The following is a 20,251-nucleotide window of genomic DNA, read 5'->3' as shown; positions in this document are numbered from 1 at the left end:
CTCTTCTTGTGAAATATTTCTGGACTCTCTCGATTGTATTAACGTCTGATATGAAATGCGGGTTCCAGACTGGTGAATTGTATTCTAGAATTGGTCTAACAAATGTTTTGAATGTTCTGGTTAGCTGATCAATGTTGCCAGAGAATAAGTACATAAGATTACATTAACAACTCTTAGTGCTTTTTTGGCAATGTTGTTACAATGGGCTCTAGCACTTAGGTCGTTGGATATGAGTACTCCAAGGTCTTCATAGAAATAATCCTTTAGAAAAGTCTACATATCGGTTTTCTCCTGTGCTCATTTCCAGCCAAACACATTTTAGAGGTTTTAAAAAATATATATAATAGAATAATAATCTACGCTGTTTGCCTGGGAACAATAATTTCAAAACAGTATTGCCTGCTTTTAGTCTATGGCAGCTTTATGCATTTGCCCAATGCCATCACAGGATGCTGACTTCAAAGGTCCCTTCCAAATCTGTTATTCTGTTAAATAATCAGGTATCACCTTCCATTTGTAATCCTCCATGTTTTCTTATGTCTTGCTTCATCCTTTTTCTTTTCAGAAGCGGAGCAAAAATAGATATGTTGTTTAATATCTTCACTAAAATACATTAAGCCATTTGTATGATAACATCTGAAGTTTCTGTTCATTCCTCTTGTATTTTTATATAAAAAGCACAGTTCTCTCCCTAGAAAACATTTATATTAACTGAAATATAAACACCATTATCAGAGCACGAGGGATGAAATTTAATATTACGGGTAGAACAAGTCAGGTCTTAAGCTTTGATCCGTATCTTTATGCTACATTAACCACCTGGCATTCATACTGAAATGCCAGCCACCTCTGCTATATAATTTTCTGCAGGAAGTTATGGTTTGTCTTCTTCCTCAGCTATTATCTTAATCCTTGCAAAAATCCCATAGAGAAAGCAGAATGGTGCTAGGATATTTAGCCAAAAACCACACATGCATACTCCAGAAGCATATAGGTTTGCACTAACACTCCAGTAAATTACATTCAGACTAGTTCTATGGCATATGGATAATTACTATTCCTTCATTCTATTACGGAAATTAACACGATCCAACAAAACAGCTGATTAATAACACAATCTGGAAGGTATTACAGAAGAAAAATAATATAAAGGTCTGCTATATATGGCAAAAGAGACACCCTCCTCCATCTTCATAAAGGCCCAGGATTCAGTCAGTCGTTATTTATGGTCAGCTGTTCCCTTCCAAATTTATGGGGCTTCTTCTCTTCCCTAATTCAACATTGGCCCACTTCAAAACCATGCAGCTGGTTCTCATTTATAGATAATGCAGATGAACCCAAAATTCAGAACAACATGTTCTACAGGCTAAAAATAATTTATTCAGAAAAGGAATTCAAGCTGAGAGTGGCAGACATAGCCCTTGTGGTCATGATTGACAGTTTGGAAGGCAATCATTACTGGAGGAACTTCATATTTATGGTTTTGTTCCAGTTTGGGTCCATTTCAAGCCAAGCTTCTAGGCATTCATTCACATCACATTAAACCAATATTCAAATGTGAAAAAGAGGTGGAATAAAAGCAAATATTGCACAGCATCATGAATTCTAATGGGAAATCCAGACAGGAATGATATTTTTCAAGGGGAAGGAAAGGACAAATGAACAAGCATGCAAATGGATGCAAAAGAGTTGTCAAACATCCAACAAATACCCCTACTGACTGCCAATATAACTAAAGGGTAAAAACAGAGAGGAAAAAGATAGCACCTAGAAAACTCAGCTATCACTGGAAGCTGAAAACAATTATTGTTGTGAGCCGCCCCGAGTTTGCGGAGTGGGGCGGCATATAAATCTAATAAATCTAATCTAATCTAATCTAATCTAATCTATTTAACAAATATTTTCTTACCTTGCTCTGAGTTGTAGAATCTCAGATCTTCTAATCTACTTTCTAACTATAATTTAGTTCACTCCTTTAAAAGCCATGGCTGTCTTTACACATGGCACTAAATCATGACTTGATCGCAATGGATAAATCTTAAATTAGATTAGATTACTAAAGTTGGAAGGGATCTTATAGTCATTTAGTCCAACCCACCCACCCACCCTCAAGCAGAAGTCCCTACACCATTTCAGATAAATGGCAGTCCAATCTCTTCTTGAAAATCTGTTATCAGGTCTCCCCTGGTCTTTCTCTTCATTAGACTGTCCAAGACCAGTTCCTGCAACCGTTCTTTGTATGTTATAGTCTCTGGTGATCCAGCCCCCTAATCCTATCTATCTATCTATCTATCTATCTATCTATCTATCTATCTATCTATCTATCTATCTATCTATCTATCTATCTAATTTGTATATTGCCCATCTCCCTAGGGGCTCTAGGCAGCTCACAACCAAAATCATCCTGGTTTCTCTCCTCTGCACTTTCTCTAGAGTTTCAATGTGTTTTTTGTAGTGTGGTGACCAAAACTGGATGCAGTACTCCAGGTGTGGTCTAACTAAGGTTTTTTAGAGCAGTATTAGTACCTTCCCAGTCCTAGATTATATCCCTCTATTAATGCAGTTTAGGATTGCATTGGCTTTTTTGGCTGCCGCTGCACAGTGCTGGCTCATGTTTAGCTGGTTGTCTACTAAGACTATTGAGTGTACTCTAAATGACAGGGCTACTTGATCATCAGAGTTCAAGAGCAGAAGAAAAGTGAGACCTCCAGCCATGTCTAGTTCCACAGTCCTCTTCACAACTTCAAAGTAGAAACACCTCTTTTCAAGCATCACCTTTGTGTATCACCGCATCTATTTCTTCAAACTAGGTTGATGTGCTTGCTGGCATACCTATTTTTCTCAGAAAATTCAAGAATAACTGGATGGCTGATGGGTCATAACAACAACAGCAGGTGATGCAGAACTTAGGACTTCCTTAGTATTTTGTCCCATTTGGTTGCACCGTGCTTGCCTAATTCACACAGCAACGTCATCAGTGAAAAATGTGAGCTAACCTGATGCTGATCCAAGGCTGAGAGAAACAAGGCTGGTTGAAGGTCAAGTTGGCTTTTATCCCTAAGGGATGATTTGAATCTGGATCATCCTTCTTCTATTCAAATACCTTAACCAATCACTAAAATTCTCTCTGAACTATCACCTATGAGATGCAAAATTCTATTAAATGGCAGGAAAGCACCACTAAAAAGTAGTAAATGCAGGCTTTTTTTAAGCACTGGAGTGACTTATATATAGTGACTCTAACACAACTTTAAATTTTGACTAATTGGGCAATAATTATATGATGAAAAGGAGAGGAAAGATGGATGGAAGAGGTAAGACAACCTGATAAATCTACATGCTCACTGCTATCAACACAAGGCATATATAGGCACACAGCGGCTTAGCACAGTCAGAAGTAATGAGAGAATGCTTGAAGAACAGTGGATTATCTGGAGGCCCTTTAGGGGTATAGCACTGCATTTAGCGTGGACAAAATAGAAAGTATTGGAAGAGCTGCTTTCTGGCAGTGCCTGTTTTATCTCAATTTAAGCTGTGTGCTTAAATAGAGTATTAAAAGTTGTTTAAATCTGCCATTCTCTTTCACAAATAATGTAACATGTAGTTTATAAGGTTCACTGTAGCCAGATTCTAATACATTCTCTTCTCTATCACTAGAACCACTTTGGCAGTTATTCAATCTGCAAATGAAATCCCAAGAATCAATCCAATCTCTCTATTTATAAAAGGCAGAATTTTATGGTAAGATGTCAGTTTGATCTCATTTTGTTGCAAGGAGATTTTTGCCAAATTTATGCCTTTGGAGGCTAAGTCACTTACCTTGGATGAAGCAACCTTCCCTTTTAATTGTTGTTTTTGGAATTAGACTTGTGCCTGCCCTGAAATATGTTTATTCAGACCTGATTATCACTGAATTGAAAAACACTTTGACCTGGACATCTAAACTGATTGCTTGCAGCCTGGCCCTTGGTGGCCCCTGACACTTACCTACGTGCAATGTCAACAACCTGCAGGAATGACACAAGAAATAACAGGTGTTGGCTGACTGCGCTGCATTTTGTGTGTTTTTTTTCGCCAGTAGAACTGGAAAATCTCAGAACAATTGATACAATTGATACACCCCAAAAAGACTGTGCATTATGGAGGTTGAACAATTTTTGCCCTGATTTTACATTATCCTCGCATCCTGGACATAAATTGTTTCAACTCTTACCCTCAAAACAATGCTATAGAACACTGCACACCAAGACAATGACACTATAGAGCACTGCACACCAAGACAACTAGACACAAGAACGTTTTTTTCCCAATGCCATTACTTTGCTAAACAAATAACTCCCTCACCATTGAGGCTGCATTACTATTATTATTAATCTTCTCATCATTCCTATCACCATCTCCTCCCACTTATAACTGTATGACTGTAATTTTGCTTGTATCCTTATGATTTATATTAATATTGATTGTTTCCTGGTTGCTTATTTGTACTCTATGGCAGTGATTTTCAACCTTTTTTGAGCCGCGGCACATTTTTTACATTTACAAAACCATGGGGCACATTGAGGGGGGGGGGCGGCTAAAAAAATATTGGACAAAGAAATTCTCTCTCTTCCTCCCTTTTGCTCTATTTCTCTCTCCCTCTTTCTCTCCCTTCCTTTTTTTCCCTCTCCATCCCTCTTTCTTTCTCTTCCTTTTTAAAATCTTTTTGTATTTTTTATCTTTTAAAGTTTGTATTCATTTCAGTTTTATAATGAAGTTCTTAATAACATTGTTACAAAAAAGGTTTTTATAGTGGAATTACTTTCAATATCCCTTAAATATTGTGTCTATAAATCGTAGGTAATGCAACAATATGGGTAGCAAAACCTCTGCCTAACTATAATATTTGTTTCCTAAAAACAATTCATTTTTAAGCAAATCGGCCTCACATGGCAATACCTCTAAAATGTACAAACCGTTGCTTTACTAAAGAAAACAGTGTAGGCTTTTCCGCACAAGTAAATGTATATAGATTTTAGAATAATTAAATAAACTTTATCATTATTTGTGTACTTTTCACTGTTTATTATGAGTGCACTATTTACATATACAGCTATAAATCTGAGACTTGTAAAATGGATTTTATTCTCGATTTCAAAGCATGATTGGGAACAGGGGTTTCCAGTTTCCAGTGCTGTACAGGGTGAACGTGTTCTCAGGAAGAGTAAATATTTGGAGTTTTGAATCAGAATACATGAATTATTAATAGATTTATTAGGCAATATAATAACCACAACGTACTTCAAGAAACACATGAACACAATAGTACCTCCTAATTTATGATCCTAGCAGCTAGTAAGACAAACATACTGCCTTGGATGCTGGAAATTATATATATGCCTAGAAACCATCAATAACATTGTACTCTGTTCACTAATTTAACATTTGTTTTTACAGATTGTCTCAGTACAAACAAAACCAATTATATTTCCACTGAACATTGTGCTTCTTTTATGTGGAATCTCTGCAACCCCGCTCAGAAAAAGAGAGTAAGAAGAAGGTGGCAATAATTAGCTAGACATCACGCAGCTGAAAAATATCGTTATGTGCCAAGTAACTAAGGTATGGCGCTTAAGAACGTGACAAGAAGCAGGGAAACCTAATACTGTAGTTGAATCAGGTGTATCTCATATGATCAACAGCTTATTTAGAAGCCAGGAAATATCAGAGGTCAACATTACTACTATGCTGCAGAAATGATCCCAGACTTAGACTGTACTCCAGCGAGTGGCAGACTGAAATTCTTAAGACTATTTTTTTATATTCATGGCTTAGTGAATTTAAATTCCATGTAGCCATTCTGGAATAGTTTTAGGGAAATCATAACTAAAGTTCAGCTGAAACACAAATTTAACTGCCAGAGTTCTCTTCTTGAAAATAACACCCTGGCAATCCTCTGGCACCTGATACACAGTTTGAATATCATAGAAATACCTGAATACTTCTCATCCCACTTGAAATAATAGGGCTCCAGTTTAAATAGATTCTCAAGTAAGTTTTCAAGTAAGTATCAATATGGGAGAAAGCCAACCCTGACTAATCTAGCAATTCCCCTTCCAGAAATATAAATTATGTCTGAATTCTTAGAAAAGACTGTATCACTCAGACATTTGCTATTATCTCTGGTTGCACTTTGTGTAGTACATATGTGGGGATCTGTTCTGCCGGCGTGTTTCAACCGCCCATAATTACAGGGTAATTAGTCCAGGAAGACACACACCACACGATAAAAGAAAAACCCAAACGTTTTTACAAACAGAAAAACAGAAACAGCTCCCTTTTTAAAATGTCAAAGGGATTTTCTGGTACACACAAGGCACAGGTTAAATGCAATCCAATTGCTCACCCAATAACTGGGAAATTGAGTCCAATTCTAAAGTCCAGAGAGTCCACACACAATCTTGAACAGCACAAAAACCATGATCTTGACGAAACAATGAATCAGATAAACTGCCACAAGGCTAAACCAGCACGCTGTTCTTTTTATCTGTAGCACTAATTACAGCAGCCCCACCCAACCACAGGTGGCCTCATTTTCTCTTGTAATAATCCTTCAGTTGTTGTCTCCTATGCATCACTCTACGCATGTGTGGATGTGTCATTAATTCTTGTTCAGAATTCAGGGATGATACAGATGATTGATCTCCTCCTGGGCTGTCTGCCAAACTCTCCTCTTCCCTGTCACTCACACTTCCATGGTCAGAGGAGGCTTCATCAGCAGATTCCATCGGGAGCAAAACAGGCCTGCGGCATGTGGATGTCTTCCCCACATCCACCTGCACATTCCTTGGGGCAGGAGCTGGGCCAGAGCTAACCACAACATGATCAAACAGAAGAGCTCAAAGCTTAAGTTTTGTTTCCACTGTCAACTGAAAAAGCCCTTGCTCTCCCTGGAAAAGCATGCTAAAACTGCAGACTAGCCATGTCCATGGTATCCTGACATTTTCCCATAATCAGAAACATCCTATCTCCTTACCCCAACAAGCTGTGTTTGAAAAAGTATCTCCACCATTAGGGTGGAGGTCTTGCAGGGATCTTCAAACTTAGCAACGTCTTAGTGTGGACTTCAAGTCCCAGAATTCCCCAGGCAAAATGGCTGTCTGAGAAATTTGGAGAGTTGAAGTCCACAAGTTTTAAAGTTGCCAACTCTGGAGGCCACTGTCCTAATATGATCTTGCCAAATCACTATTCCTTAGCAAGAAACTTTCGGGCTCAATCTGCTTCTATAGCCAACACCTAAAACAATATCCTGACTTATGCCAGCATTCTCCATCTTGACAATACTTAAATACAGTAAAACAGAGTTGGAAGAGATCTTGGAGAACTTCTAGTCCAACCCCCTGCTCAGGTAGGAGACCCTTCATCATTTCAGAAATTGCTGTTCTATATCTTCTTAAAAACCTCCAGTGATGGAGCATCTACAACTTCTATAGGCAAACCATTCCACTAATTAATTGTCAGGAAATTTCTCTTAAATTCCAGGTTGGATCTTGTCAGCCCTCAGGTGCTCTGAATCTGTTGACCTCCTCTTCTCTACGACAGCACCTCAAATATTGGAAAACTGCTATCATGTCACTCCTAGTCCTTTTCTTCCTTAGATTAATAATGTCTTGGTGCTGAGAATTCTAGAATTCCCAATTAGTGCAGAGCAATATTGCCTGAGAATTCTGAATTATATTGCCTGAGAATTCTGAATTCTCAGGCAACAAACCTTGGTTGGAAAATCTGCTTTATATTTGTACTGCATTTTATTTCTGAGTTAAATTAAAAGTGAGTGAGTATCACAAACCATTAGAAAACATTCCCTAGAAATGAAATGAAGAAGTGTGGGTTAGTTTCTACAGTAAAATGTCATATAACTCACCAGGAATGTAGGATATTCAGTTGGAAACAACAAGACTTAATAACTCTTGTGGTTCCCAATAATTCTAAGCTAATACAAATGAATTTCTGACACTGATAGCATCTGTTTTTAGAACCAATGCTGGAAGGCTCACCCTAGTGTAGGGAACAACTGTCTCCTCCCAAAATAATTGCAAGTATGTGTTAAATAGGATCACATATATTTATTTAAAATATTCATACCCCTGCAAGGCATTTTCCAATTTAAAAAAAAAGAGAAATAGTTCATTTCTTGTAAGCCTTCTTTAAAAGGATGATAAAAATACAGCATAATATTTTAAAGATAGTTAAGATACACAACTGCCAAAATATATTGTAATGCTAACATTGCTTGTAAAAAATAGAACAAGAATCGCTTACTGAATTGATCTCCTAAGCAAGCATAATAGAATCTTCAAAAGCCTAATTCAAACAGAATCTGCCTTTTCAAATGTGCAAATAAAAAGTTCCTACAGGGGCCCTTTGGGAATGTTGGAGAAGGAAGTGGACAATTTTCTGTGGGGACTCCTTTTCTGGGAAATAGCTTGTCTTGGAGGTAGGAGGAACCTCTTCCGTCTTGACTTAACAGAGATTTGTGAAGATCTGTTTTTAGAGTCTTCTGGGATTGACTAAAGATTAATCACTAGTTATTCCCTTGGTTCAGATGTGTTGTCAATAGTATTGTTTCAATGTATTAAATTGGTTGTTACTGTGTTATTTTGGTTAATACAGATTGCTCCATTACTTTTGTTAACAGTCAACCAGATCAGTTAGCATGAAAGTTGCTACAGTATAATAAATTGTAACTAAGAAAAGCCTTCAGGGTTGATTACAGACAGCTTCAGATTTGATCACTTTCCCATTTGTGAAATCCAGAAATATAGGCCAACTCTCCCTTTCATAAATCTGAAAGGCAAAACTTGCTGAAACAAGAATACGTTGCTACATTCGTTCTGTTGAAGTTACCTCCTCCCTGAAACTTCAATGTATTATAGATTCTACCTATAATCTTAAAGGCTAATGAGGTGTGATTAATAGAACTTTTGCAATACAAAATACTTTATAGGACACTGCAGGATAGGAAAACCACAATCCTATTAGTGGAAAAAAGCTTTCCCTATCCTGCCTCTTTCCAAATGTCCTGAGAACTGCTGATAACACAAGTCCCATTATTGAAGGACCATCTCAGATGGAAAGTCCAAGTGACAAATTCTATCCATCTTAGAGTTTGTATTTTAAGAACATTAGCTTAGATAATACTGAAAAAGAATAAATGTTGGTGTTCCATCCAGTTTTCTGGCAGCTAAGTTTATTTTCCATCCCCGTTATATAATCCATGAATGTATCCAATAGACTCCAATTTCCAGTCAATTAGAAAACATTTTCCTACTTCTTCCATAAATCAGATGAGTCTTTCTATAGAAACTTGTTCCATCATGCCTATTAATTTTAAGAAAACAGATAAAGACTTTGGAACTGTGCAGGCTAACTTATAGTAGCCCCTTATTTATTTCATGACCAGGTTCATTCACAGAGCTTGTCCATATTAATAAGCTAAACATTTAGCTATGCTCATGCTACTGATAGATAGGTAGATAGATAGATAGATAGATAGATAGATAGATATAGATATAACATGAACCCACTCAAATAAGTAAGGTTTGAAAGAGGTCTAGGTAGCTTCTTCATGAAACCATTATCAAGATAATAAAAGTATCTCTACAACTATTGATATTATGTGTGAATACAATTTTATAAATATCATAGTGGGATAAACCAAGTTTTACAGGATCAAAAAAGTTTGTGTACAATATTAGAACAGTGCAAAACAAATATTTGCCCAATCTTTCAAAAGTATTAGCAGAGCACAGCATAATAATGGGCGAGATCATCCAAGGGCATGGGGTGAGGTATCATCAGTATGCGGATGATACCCAGTTGTACATCTCCACCCCATGTCCAGTCAACGAAGTAGTGGATGTGATTTGCCGGTGCTTGGAGGCTGTTGGGGTCTGGATGGGTGTCAACAGACTCAAACTCAACCCTGATAAGACGGAATGGCTGTGGGTTTTGCCTCCCAGGGACAATTCCATCTGTCTGTCCATCACCTTGGGGGGGGGAATCATTGACCCCCTCAGAGAGGGTCCACAACTTGGGCGTACTCCTCGATCCACAGCTCACATTAGAGAAACACCTTTCAGCTGTGGCGAGGGAGGCGTTTGCCCAGGTTCGCCTGGTGTACCAGTTGAGGCCCTATTTGGATCGGGAGTCACTGCTCACAGTCACTCATGCCCTCATCACCTCAAGGCTCGACTACTGTAACGCTCTCTACATGGGGCTACCTTTGAAGGGTGTTCGGAAACTTCAGATCGTGCAGAATGTAGCTGCGAGAGCAATCATAGGCTTCCCTAGGTATGCCCATGTTACACCAACACTCCGCAATCTGCATTGGTTGCCGATCAGTTTCCGGTCACAATTCAAAGTGTTGGTTATGACCTATAAAGCCCTTCATGGCATCGGACCAGAATATCTACAGGACCGCCTTCTGCCGCACGAATCCCAGTGATCAGTTAGGTCCCACAGAATTGGCCTTCTCCGGGTCCCGTCGACTAAACAATGTTGTTTGGCGGGACCCAGGGGAAGAGCCTTCTCTGTGGCGGCCCCGATCCTCTGGAACCAGCTCCCCCCAGAGATCAGAATTGCCCCCACCCTCCTTGCCTTCCGTAAGCTCCTTAAAACCCACCTCTGTCATCAGGCACAGGGGAATTGATATATTCCTTCCCCCCAGGCCTATACAATTTATGCATGGTATATTTGTGTGTATGTTTGGCTTTTAATAAGGGTTTTTAGTTATTTTAAATATTAGATTTGTTATATGTTGTTTTATTATTGTTGTTAGCCGTCCCAAGTCTACGGAGAGGGGCGGCATACAAATCAAATAAATAAATAAATAAGTAAACAAATAAATAAATAAACAAACAAATAAACAAACAAATAAATAAGTCAATGTGTCTTTACTTTGTTGAGAGTTATATTGACTTGCTAAAAGTATGTTGGCTGAAGAACACAAATATCAATAGTGCACAAGGACAGGATTAAATACAAGTGTGTCACCATAATTATATAGCATCTTTTTCATGCAACCTTTCTGGGGACAGGAAAGATTGCCTTTAAGACAAATCCCAACAAATTTATTTGCAAAGACAAATGAAGCCCCAGATACAAGCCAATGCTACTTTCTATATATTAAATTGAAAGTAACCGCAATGCAATTTTCCTAGGATTTCTATCCTCTATGGAGGTTTCTATCACTTTTCCATAATCTTAGGGATTTATAATGACTGAAGAGAAGGATACTGTATTACAAATTTCTCCAAGATTCCTGGTCCTTGGGATATAATGAACTTAGAAGAAACATATTGAATGTCCCGGAGGTGCTTTTCCAGAAGTCATTTGGACTTTCTTGTTTTTTTTTTCTTTTGAAGATGTTTCACTTCCCATCCAAGAAGCTTGGAGAAGCGAAAAGTCTTCAAAAGAAAAAAAACCAAGAAAGTCCAGTTGTCTCCTGAAAAATCACATTTGGGACAACACATTTGGGATGACTGATAATCCCTACAGATCTTATTGAATGTTTTAAGATGGTTAATCAACTGCCCTATGATAAATTTAGGAGGAAGCTCATCAGTACAGGTAGTCCTCAAGTTATAACCATTCATTTAATGACTGTTCAAAGTTACAACGGCACTGGAAAATGTGACTTACGATCATTTTTCACATTTGTGACTGCTGCAGCATCCCCCATGTTCACGTGATCAAATTTTGGGCACTTGGAACTTTGTACATGTATTTATGACTGTTGCACCATGGTCATACAATTATGCTTTATAAACCTTCCAGGTGGCTTCTGAAAAACTAAATCAACAGGTTTGTTTAACAACCATATGGTTCACTTAACAACTGCAGTAATTTGTGGCAAAAAAGGTAATAAAACGAGGCAAAATTCACTTAACCTTTATCTTGTTTAGCAATGGAAACTGTGGTTATAAATTGAGGACTTCCTGTAATTACATGGAAGAAGATGTTCCAGTTGTGTTGATGAAACTCATTGTTTCATTCATCATTTTGTCTTTTTATGTAACTACCAACCTTATGTACTTGTTGTTTCCAAGATCGGCTGGTGTCTGTTTGGTAAACTGGTAGCAGAATTCCTACAGGGAAAGTAGAAAGCAACACTGACTCATTAGTGGCATAAAATAAAGTAAAAATATAAAATAAAGGAAGCTCGATATATATAAAAAAAACAAAGGTTCTTGTCTACTAAGGTCTATAATAGCAGGCAGATATTTTTTTAAGGAAAAATAAAACAGGGGAAATGTTTTATATATATACAGGTATATGTTTATATATGTTCCCATTGCAATTATATATAATAATATTTGAAGTAATTACATTTTCTCCCAGCTTGATTCCTTATCTAAACATACACTGGGCAGCTAGACTGGGAAACAGAAAACATTACCCTAGGGAAAATCTGGGTAAGATCTCCATTTGGACAAAAACGATCTTAGCCCATTGAATTGCTATGAAAAGTAATGTAACAACCACAAAGTATTGCACTGTTCAGGGCAGTCTATAAACACTCTATAAATAAATATAGTTTTCCATGTACTGTTTTCATTCTCTCATGTGCAAGCATATTACAAGAAAAGTGAGACTTGAATAACTCAACATTATATGATAAAGCGTTCTCTTTGGTGCCTTCAAATGTTCTGGAAGTAGCTGGGGAAAGCAATACTTCATTTGTATTTCTTCATTTGTACCAGTCCCTTTCCTCAATATTGACAGAAAGAAATACCTTAAAAATTCCAATTTTTAATAGCACACCATTAATGTTAAGAATTCTCTGAAGATTGTTTCCAAGGAAAAGGGACCCTGCTGATGAGTTAAATCTAATATTCTTTACACTGGGGCACAGCTTTATTATATTTGGAGAAGGCCCAGAATTCAACACCCATCATTTGATTTCTTGCAGAGTTGGGAAGGATTTAGAGTTTATATAATTTTTTATACTGCGTGTCAAAATACACCCCATAGTCCTGGAGGAAGCAGGTCCGACAGAATTGTATGTGCATGGAAGTAAATTTTATTTAAAAGGATAAAAGGTTATTACTGACAGATCGAATTAATTTATGTTAACAGTGCAAGTTCTGTCAATATTTCCACATATATTCAATTAGTAAACATTACTCTCTTTTCCCTGAAGATATAATTTACTCTTTTTCTAATTTTCATCTATTATTTAACTTTTATTTACTGCCAAAAGTTCTAGGTCAGAATTTTGGGAACTGTAGCTTTAACATATCTTAAAGATGTCAAGTTGGACAAAGTAAGGATTTTCTAATATTTTCATGTCACAGAACTCATTTGTTAAAAAAAACAATTTCCCAGAATCTCTGCTCAAAAGGCCATGCTACAGTGATAGAAAGTTGGTTGCATTCGAGTAACACTTTTTTCCTCTGCCATTGTTCTCTCATAGAACTCCATCAAATTCTTGCAGAATCCTAGGATTAAAGGATTAGTTAGAAAACCCCTGGATTGGAGGCTAATTTTAATCCATGTACTCCTATACACATAGCAATCCCCACCAAGAATGCAAAACATTATTCTACCTTTGCTCAGCTCTCTGTGAACTTCTAAATCAACACAAGTAGTCCTCAACTTAAGACCACAATTGAGCACAAAATTTCTGTTGCTAAGTGAAACATTTGTTAAGTGGACTTTCTCCCATTTTACAATCTTTCTTGCCATAATTAAGTGAATCACCATAATCCACTGTGGATATCTCACACACACCTCAAAAAAAGTGGGGACTAAGCTTTGTCTTGTCTACCACAAAACAGGTGTCTGTAAGTTTCTTTCCTTCCTTCCTTCCATCCATCCATCCATCCATCCATCCATCTTATTAATGTGATTTATATGCCGCTCAACTCCCTAAGGACTCTGGGGGGCTAGAGGACTACCTGTACTCCTCTAAATTTGCAAGCTAAATAGAAAAACAGGGAAAGATTTTTCAACAGGACTTCTTTAGTATTTTGTCCCACTTAGTTGCATCATGCTTGCCTAATTTACACAACAATGTCATCAGTGAAAAATGTGAGTTGGTTCCTTAACCTGATGCTGATTTGAGACTGTCAAGGTCAAGTTGGCTTTTGTCCCTAAGGGATGGTTTGAATCTGGATTCTACTTCTATTCAAATGCCTTAACCAATCACTAAAATACTCTCAGAACTACCACCTATGAGCTGCAAAATTCAATCAAAGGGCAGGAAATTACCAGTAAAGAGTAGAAAATGCAGGCTTTTATATAGGCTGCTCAAAAAAATAAAGGGAGCATTCAAATAGCACAGCCTAGATCTGAATGAATGAAATATTTTCATTGAATATTTTTTCCTGTACAAAGTTGAATATGCACAACAGCATGTGAAATTGATGGTCAATCAGTGTTGCTTCCTAAGTGGACAGTTTGATTTCACAGATGTTTGATTTACTTGGAGTTATATTGTGTTGTTTAAGTTATTTTTTTTGAGCAGTGTAGTTTGGCTGCCTCAGTGATACTCCAGTTTCTTGGCCAATAAAGCATTCTATTCTATTCTATCCGAATATTCCTGCTTGAATTTCAGGCATTAATATTCTTGAATATTCCTATCAGACATCTTCTCATTTTTCCATCCTGCAACCAAGCATGCTGTCTATACTCGGTACTTTCCCGCCTCAACCACCGTTGTTCAGAGAGGGTTAAAAAGCCCCGAGAACACGAGTGAGGCTGGTTGGTTGAACTGAATGGGTTGGTGAATCAGAAAAGCCCGCTTGCAAACTCCTCTTCCAGCTCGTCTGAATCGCCCCCCACCCCACCCCTCACCCCATTTCCCGGGCAGACGAAGCGACTCCTTTCCTTCCCGCCAATTTTCAACGCCGCTGCTGAAAGGGCTCCCCCGGCGGAAAAGAAGCCGGGAGTATTCTAATATTTGTGGGGCTGCCACAGAGAAACGCTAATATTTGAGGGGTTGCCACAGAAAGGAGGGGGGGCAAGCTATTATCCAAAACAGGGGTCTCCAACCTTGGTAACTTTAAGACTTGTGGACTTCAACTCCCAGAGTTCCTCAGCCAGCAAAGCTGGCTGAGGAACACTGGGAGTTGAAGTCCACAAGTCTTAAAGTTGCCAAGGTTGGAGACCCCTGCGTCCTAAAGCGCCTGAAGGCCAGACAAGAAGTAACGGATGGAAACTTACTAAGGAGAGATTCAACCTGAAAAATAAAGGAGGATTTTAGAGGAAGCCACCAGCGGGACAGCTTTTGCCTTCGGGAAATTGTGGGAAGCTCCATCAACTGGAAGCTTTCCAAAAAGAGAACCTGTCAGTAACGGTGTAGGTAGGCTTCTCCTGCTTGGGGCAGCGGGGTCGGACTAGATGACCTCCAAGGTCCCTTCCAACTCATTGTTCAAGCCCCGGCGATGTCCTCCAGCCCATTTTTCGGGGGCCAAATCCTCCGGCGGCGCGGAATATTACAGCCCAGTCTTAAAAAGCGGCGAGCGAGAGAGGGGAGACCGGGTGGCGAACCTCGTGGCGGCTTTGGGACCGTTATTCTCAGGGGCCGCGGAGCGAGAGAGGCCGCCCCTGGGAAGCCCCATCGCCGCCCACTCCCGGGCGAGAAGCCCAAAGAAGCGACAGGTGCCTGCCCTCCATTTTTGTCCCCCCCCCCGCTCCCCGACGTTCCAGCGAGCCCGAAAGCGCCGCTGCTTTTGCGCGAGGAGGGAACGACCTGGCGCGACCTCTTGCGCCTTTCCTCTTCCCCGCCGAAAGCACCTGCAATGGAAAGAGGCAAAGGTACGTACCTAACCGGCCACTCTCTCTCTTTCTCTCTCTCTGATCTCTGCCGCGCCGTGCCGCTCTCCCTCGGCAGCCGTCTCCTCGTGCTGTGCTTATTCCAAAGGGGGCGGGGTTACGCCAGGCGGCCCCGCCCCCAGAGAGACCCTCCCGCTGCCCGCCCTTCTCGACCGAGGCCTCATGGCTGGGACGGCCAGACGCTCCCGTGGCGGGGATACCCAAGGATCCGAGAGCTACGTAATCAAGCCCAGAGAGGAACCGAAGAGACTATTGGCAAGTGGAGGTCCTTCTGCACCGGTTCAGGGCTCGGCTACTCTGGGGTTATGCCATGTTTTTTTCTAAGGGGCTCGGAGCCGGACCCAAATAGAAACAGCAATAGCACTTAGACTTATATACCGCTTCACTGTGCTTTACACAGTACAATGGTACCTCTATTTAAGAACACCTCTACTTAAGAACTTTTCTAGATAAGAACCGGGTGCTCAAGATTTTTTTTTTTACCTCTTCTTAAGAACCATTTTCTACTTAAGAATTTGAGCCGGAAAAATTTCAGCATGAAGGCCTGGTCAATTTCCTGGCGTTCCCCCTTTAATCTGAGCCATTACGGGCCTTTCTGGGCTGTCAGAGGAGCCTTTCGGCTTCAGCCAAACCGAGGAGTCACCACAGTGAAGGAAAGGCGCTGGCTACAAAGCGAGTGAGAAAAGAGGGGAGCCCTTCAGCATGGGAAGGAAGAGGAAGCAGGCAGCAGTAGCCGCCTTTCGGTCAAAGCAGTGGGAGGTTCCCCCCTTTCACCCCCCTGGGTTTCTTTCTGGTGCAGTGTATGAGAGGCAGCCTTGTGCCGGTTTGGGAGGCGCATGCTCCTCCTCGCTGCCTCAGAGTCCCTCTTTTTTTATTTTAAGCCTTAAAGTTTTGGATTTTTTAAAATTCACCTCACCTTCTTCCTTCGGTAGTGACTGTCCTCCTCCTCATCTTCCTCCCACCCAAATTCCAAGCTTTTATTTCTTTCCTAATGGGTTTTCACGCACTGTTTGCTTTTACATGGATTCCTATGGGAAAAATTGCTTCTACTTACAAACTCTTCTACTTAGCAACCTGGTCACGGAACAAATTAAGTTCTTAAGTAGAGGTACCACTGTATTGGGTTGGTGGATTGCTACCTGAACGGTCAGGTACTACACTCTGGTAGTGATTTTTGGGGTGCGCAATATTTGGCTTCTGCGCATGTGCAGGAAGCGAAATCTTGTGTGAAGAACCATGTGCGGAAGCAAAAATATCGGCAAAAATCATCAAAATCTCGCTCAACGTGCATCCTCACACGTGATTTCTCTTGCTGCACATGTGCAGAAGCCAAATCTTGCACCAACAGATGCGCACATGTCCATCAGAAGCACATGCACTTGTGACAACCTCGGAGGGCGCACCGGTAATGCTGAAGCCGGCAGTCCTTCACTGCTTACCAGTAGTGAAAATGGAGCTGCACGGGCAGCTCTGCATCACTGATGTGCGCACACGTGTGACCCAGTGAGACTTTGCTTCTGCGCATGCACAGGACGCAAAATCTCATGAGAGGGCACGTGCGAGAGATTTTGACAATTTTTTGCTGCAGCACATGTGCAGAAGCAAAACATTACAGAAGTCTCACTTGCGTGCAGCCCCCCTCGTGCGGTTTTGCTTCCTGTGTATGCGTGCACCCCCCCTCGTGAGGTTTTGCTTCCTGTGTATGCGCAGAAGCAAAATCTCGCTGCGGCATACAGCTGCACGCACAACATTCCAATAGTGATGGTAAGTAGCAACCTCCGCCTCCCTTTACAGCCCTCTCTAGGCGGTTCACGCCTATTGCCCCCAACAATCTGGGTCCTCATTTTACCCACCTCGGAAGGATGGAAGGCCGAGTCAACCTTGAGTCTGGTGAGATTTGAACTGGTGAACTATAGCCAGCAGTCAGCAGAAGCAGCTTGCAGTACTTGCACGCCAACCACTTCACCACCAAGGCTCAATGGTGGGATGAGTCTCTAATGCGGAAAGCCGGTGGGTTTTTTTTGTACAGGTAGTCCTCGGCTTATGACCGGAATGGAACCCAAACCTTCTGTGGTTTAATTTAACCAGTTTGGTCAGTGGGTCTTGCCCCGTTTGCAACCTTTCTTGCCCCAGTTGTTCAGTGAATCGTTGCATTGATAAAAAGTAACCTGGTTGTTAAGTGAATCTGACTTCCATGTTGGTTTTTGCTTGTGAGAAGGTTGCAAAAAGAGATCACGTGACCCTGGAATACTGCAACGGTCGTAAGTATGAATCAGTTGCCAAGCCTCTTGAGTTTTGATCACCTGGTCACGGGGATGCTGAAAGAGGTCATAACTATGAAAACCGGTCCTAAGTCACTTTTGAATGGTCACTAAATGAACTGTTGTCGTTTGAGGACTACCTGTAAATTCTTCTAAATTTGCAATTACATAGAAAACGTGAAAGCAAAAAGCCATCAATGAATAGTCCTACTTGAATGTTGGGCATTTTTAAAAAAAAAAAAATATTATTATTATTATTATTATTATTATTAATTATTATTATTATCATTAAATATTTGACCTCTATGCCATCCAATCCCGAAGGACTCAGGACTACCTGTATGAGTCTCTTCTTTTAGAGGGGAGCCTTCGTTCTTCATAGTCTCACGCTGAGATTATGAGCGCATCAGGCCGCGAGCCAAAAGCAGCTGGCCAGGCTGCTATTGTGGCTCAAACAATATGCTCTGGGTGCCTTTCACCTACCTTATAGGCTGAAGTACAGATTAGCAAAACATACTTCAGCCTGGGGCAGGAATTCTCAAACTTTGCCATTGTAACCGATCGATTTGCACAAACCTCTCCCATCACCATGGTTAGGGTTGGGCAAAGTGTGAAATACTGCGATACCATTACTTTTCCATAATTCAATACAGGTAGTCCTCAACTTACGACATCAATCTGAGCCCCAATCTGTTGCTAAGCAAAGCAGTTACGTGAATTGTGTATTTTATGTTTTTTCCCCCCAATAGTTGTTTAAGGCAGTGTTTCCCAACCTTGGCAACTTGAAGAGATCTGGACTTCAACTCCCAGAATTCCCCAGTCAGCAATGGTTTAAGGAAATCATTGGGGTTGTTAAGTGAATTTGGCTTCCCTCCTTGATTTGGCTTGTCGAAAGCTGGCTGGGAAGGTTACAAATGCTGCTCACATGACCCTGAGACAGTGGGACAATGCAACTGTCATAAATCCGCCCCGCCCCCACTCTCCTTGCCTTTCAAAAGGCGTTGAAGACAAATCTGTGGCGGTAGGCCTGGGAACCGGGAGTGACAGTTACGCTCCAGTCATTAGCATGAAAGGATGATTGGTTGTTTTTACTGTGGGTTTTATTTATTTTAATGTTTTAAATTCTATTTATTGTTACTCTGTCTATTTATATTCTGTAAGTTGCCCTGAGTCTCCAAGGAGAAAGGCGGCCTATAAATCTAAATAAATAAATGCTGGTTGCCATGGATTTTGATCACATGACCATGAGGATGCTGCAGCAGCCATGTTTCAGTCATTGTAACTTCAGTCACTAAACGAATGCTTATAAGTCAAGGACTATCTGGTATACACACACTTATTGATTGACTGATTGATTGATTGATTGATTGATTGGATTTATATGCTGCCCCTCTCCGGGGACTCGGGGTGGCTTACAACATACAGATTCTCATATCAAATAATAGGAGCACCTCTCCGCGTTATAAAACAAATGCAGCGTGCTAATATGTTCCTTATATGCATAACTATGCCGTGTAATGCCTCAAATCAAAATTCAGTCTTTTCTATTTACACCCCACTTGTTGATGTAGGTAAGTCACGTGATTTTTATTGGAACACCACTATGCATGGGCTCAACACAATGACAGATTTTACTAGATACCTACATACAGTTGCCGGTATAGATTTAACAAGTATAAAAGTTAATTTCAAACTAATGTTCTAGAACATGATTGCTTAAAAATAGAAGCAGGTAGAACCTGATTTGTAAGCTTGACTCTTGTTGATGCCTCCATGTTTAACCAACATGCTTAAGGCAATTTAAAAAAAAAAATGTTTGGCAACCCACTCTAAACACAACACGGAGTTTGAGAAACTCTCTCTGGTGTTATGTAAACCCAGGCCTGTATGACTAGTTTACGATTTAGCGTAAACTATAAATCAAGATCATTGGTTTGAGAAATGCATGGTCATATCAGAGGTTTTTCTTTTTGCAAATGAATCCTGAGAATTGAAGAGTTTCTATGAAATATTAATGTCCAATAAAAACTGCAAATGCAGTTGATTTTTATCAGTAAGAGTTCTTATTCTTGGACAGTTCTGGGAGGTTTCTTTAAAAAAAAATTAAAAACAGGATCTGAACCCTGAAAACCTTTGAAAACTGGTCTATAGGTGACCATGAACTCAGCCAC

General features: G+C 40.1%; 1 protein-coding gene across 4 annotated transcripts in view; it reads right to left on the bottom strand.

Annotated features, from left to right (window-relative positions):
- SLC29A1 (solute carrier family 29 member 1 (Augustine blood group)) overlaps positions 1-20,251 on the bottom strand; it is a 115,710-nt gene that overhangs the window by 56,768 nt on the left and 38,691 nt on the right. Inside the window, exons 1-4 of one of the 4 annotated variants that reach the window (XM_070734226.1) lie at positions 15,810-15,897; positions 12,067-12,128; positions 11,931-11,978; positions 11,683-11,832 (exon numbers count right to left, since the gene is read on the bottom strand). The exons of 1 other annotated variant lie outside the window; for it this stretch is intronic. The gene's annotated coding sequence lies outside the window, so the exon portion shown is untranslated. Of the gene's footprint in view, positions 1-11,682; positions 11,833-11,930; positions 11,979-12,066; positions 12,129-15,809; positions 15,913-20,251 lie in introns of those variants that run through there. 2 more of the 4 variants (XM_070734225.1, XM_070734227.1) reach the window with 2 other exon arrangements.

The sequence above is a fragment of the Erythrolamprus reginae genome, chromosome 1 (genome assembly GCF_031021105.1).
Source record: "Erythrolamprus reginae isolate rEryReg1 chromosome 1, rEryReg1.hap1, whole genome shotgun sequence".
Taxonomy (NCBI): domain Eukaryota; kingdom Metazoa; phylum Chordata; class Lepidosauria; order Squamata; family Dipsadidae; genus Erythrolamprus; species Erythrolamprus reginae.
This window is presented reverse-complemented; position numbering and strand designations above follow the sequence as displayed.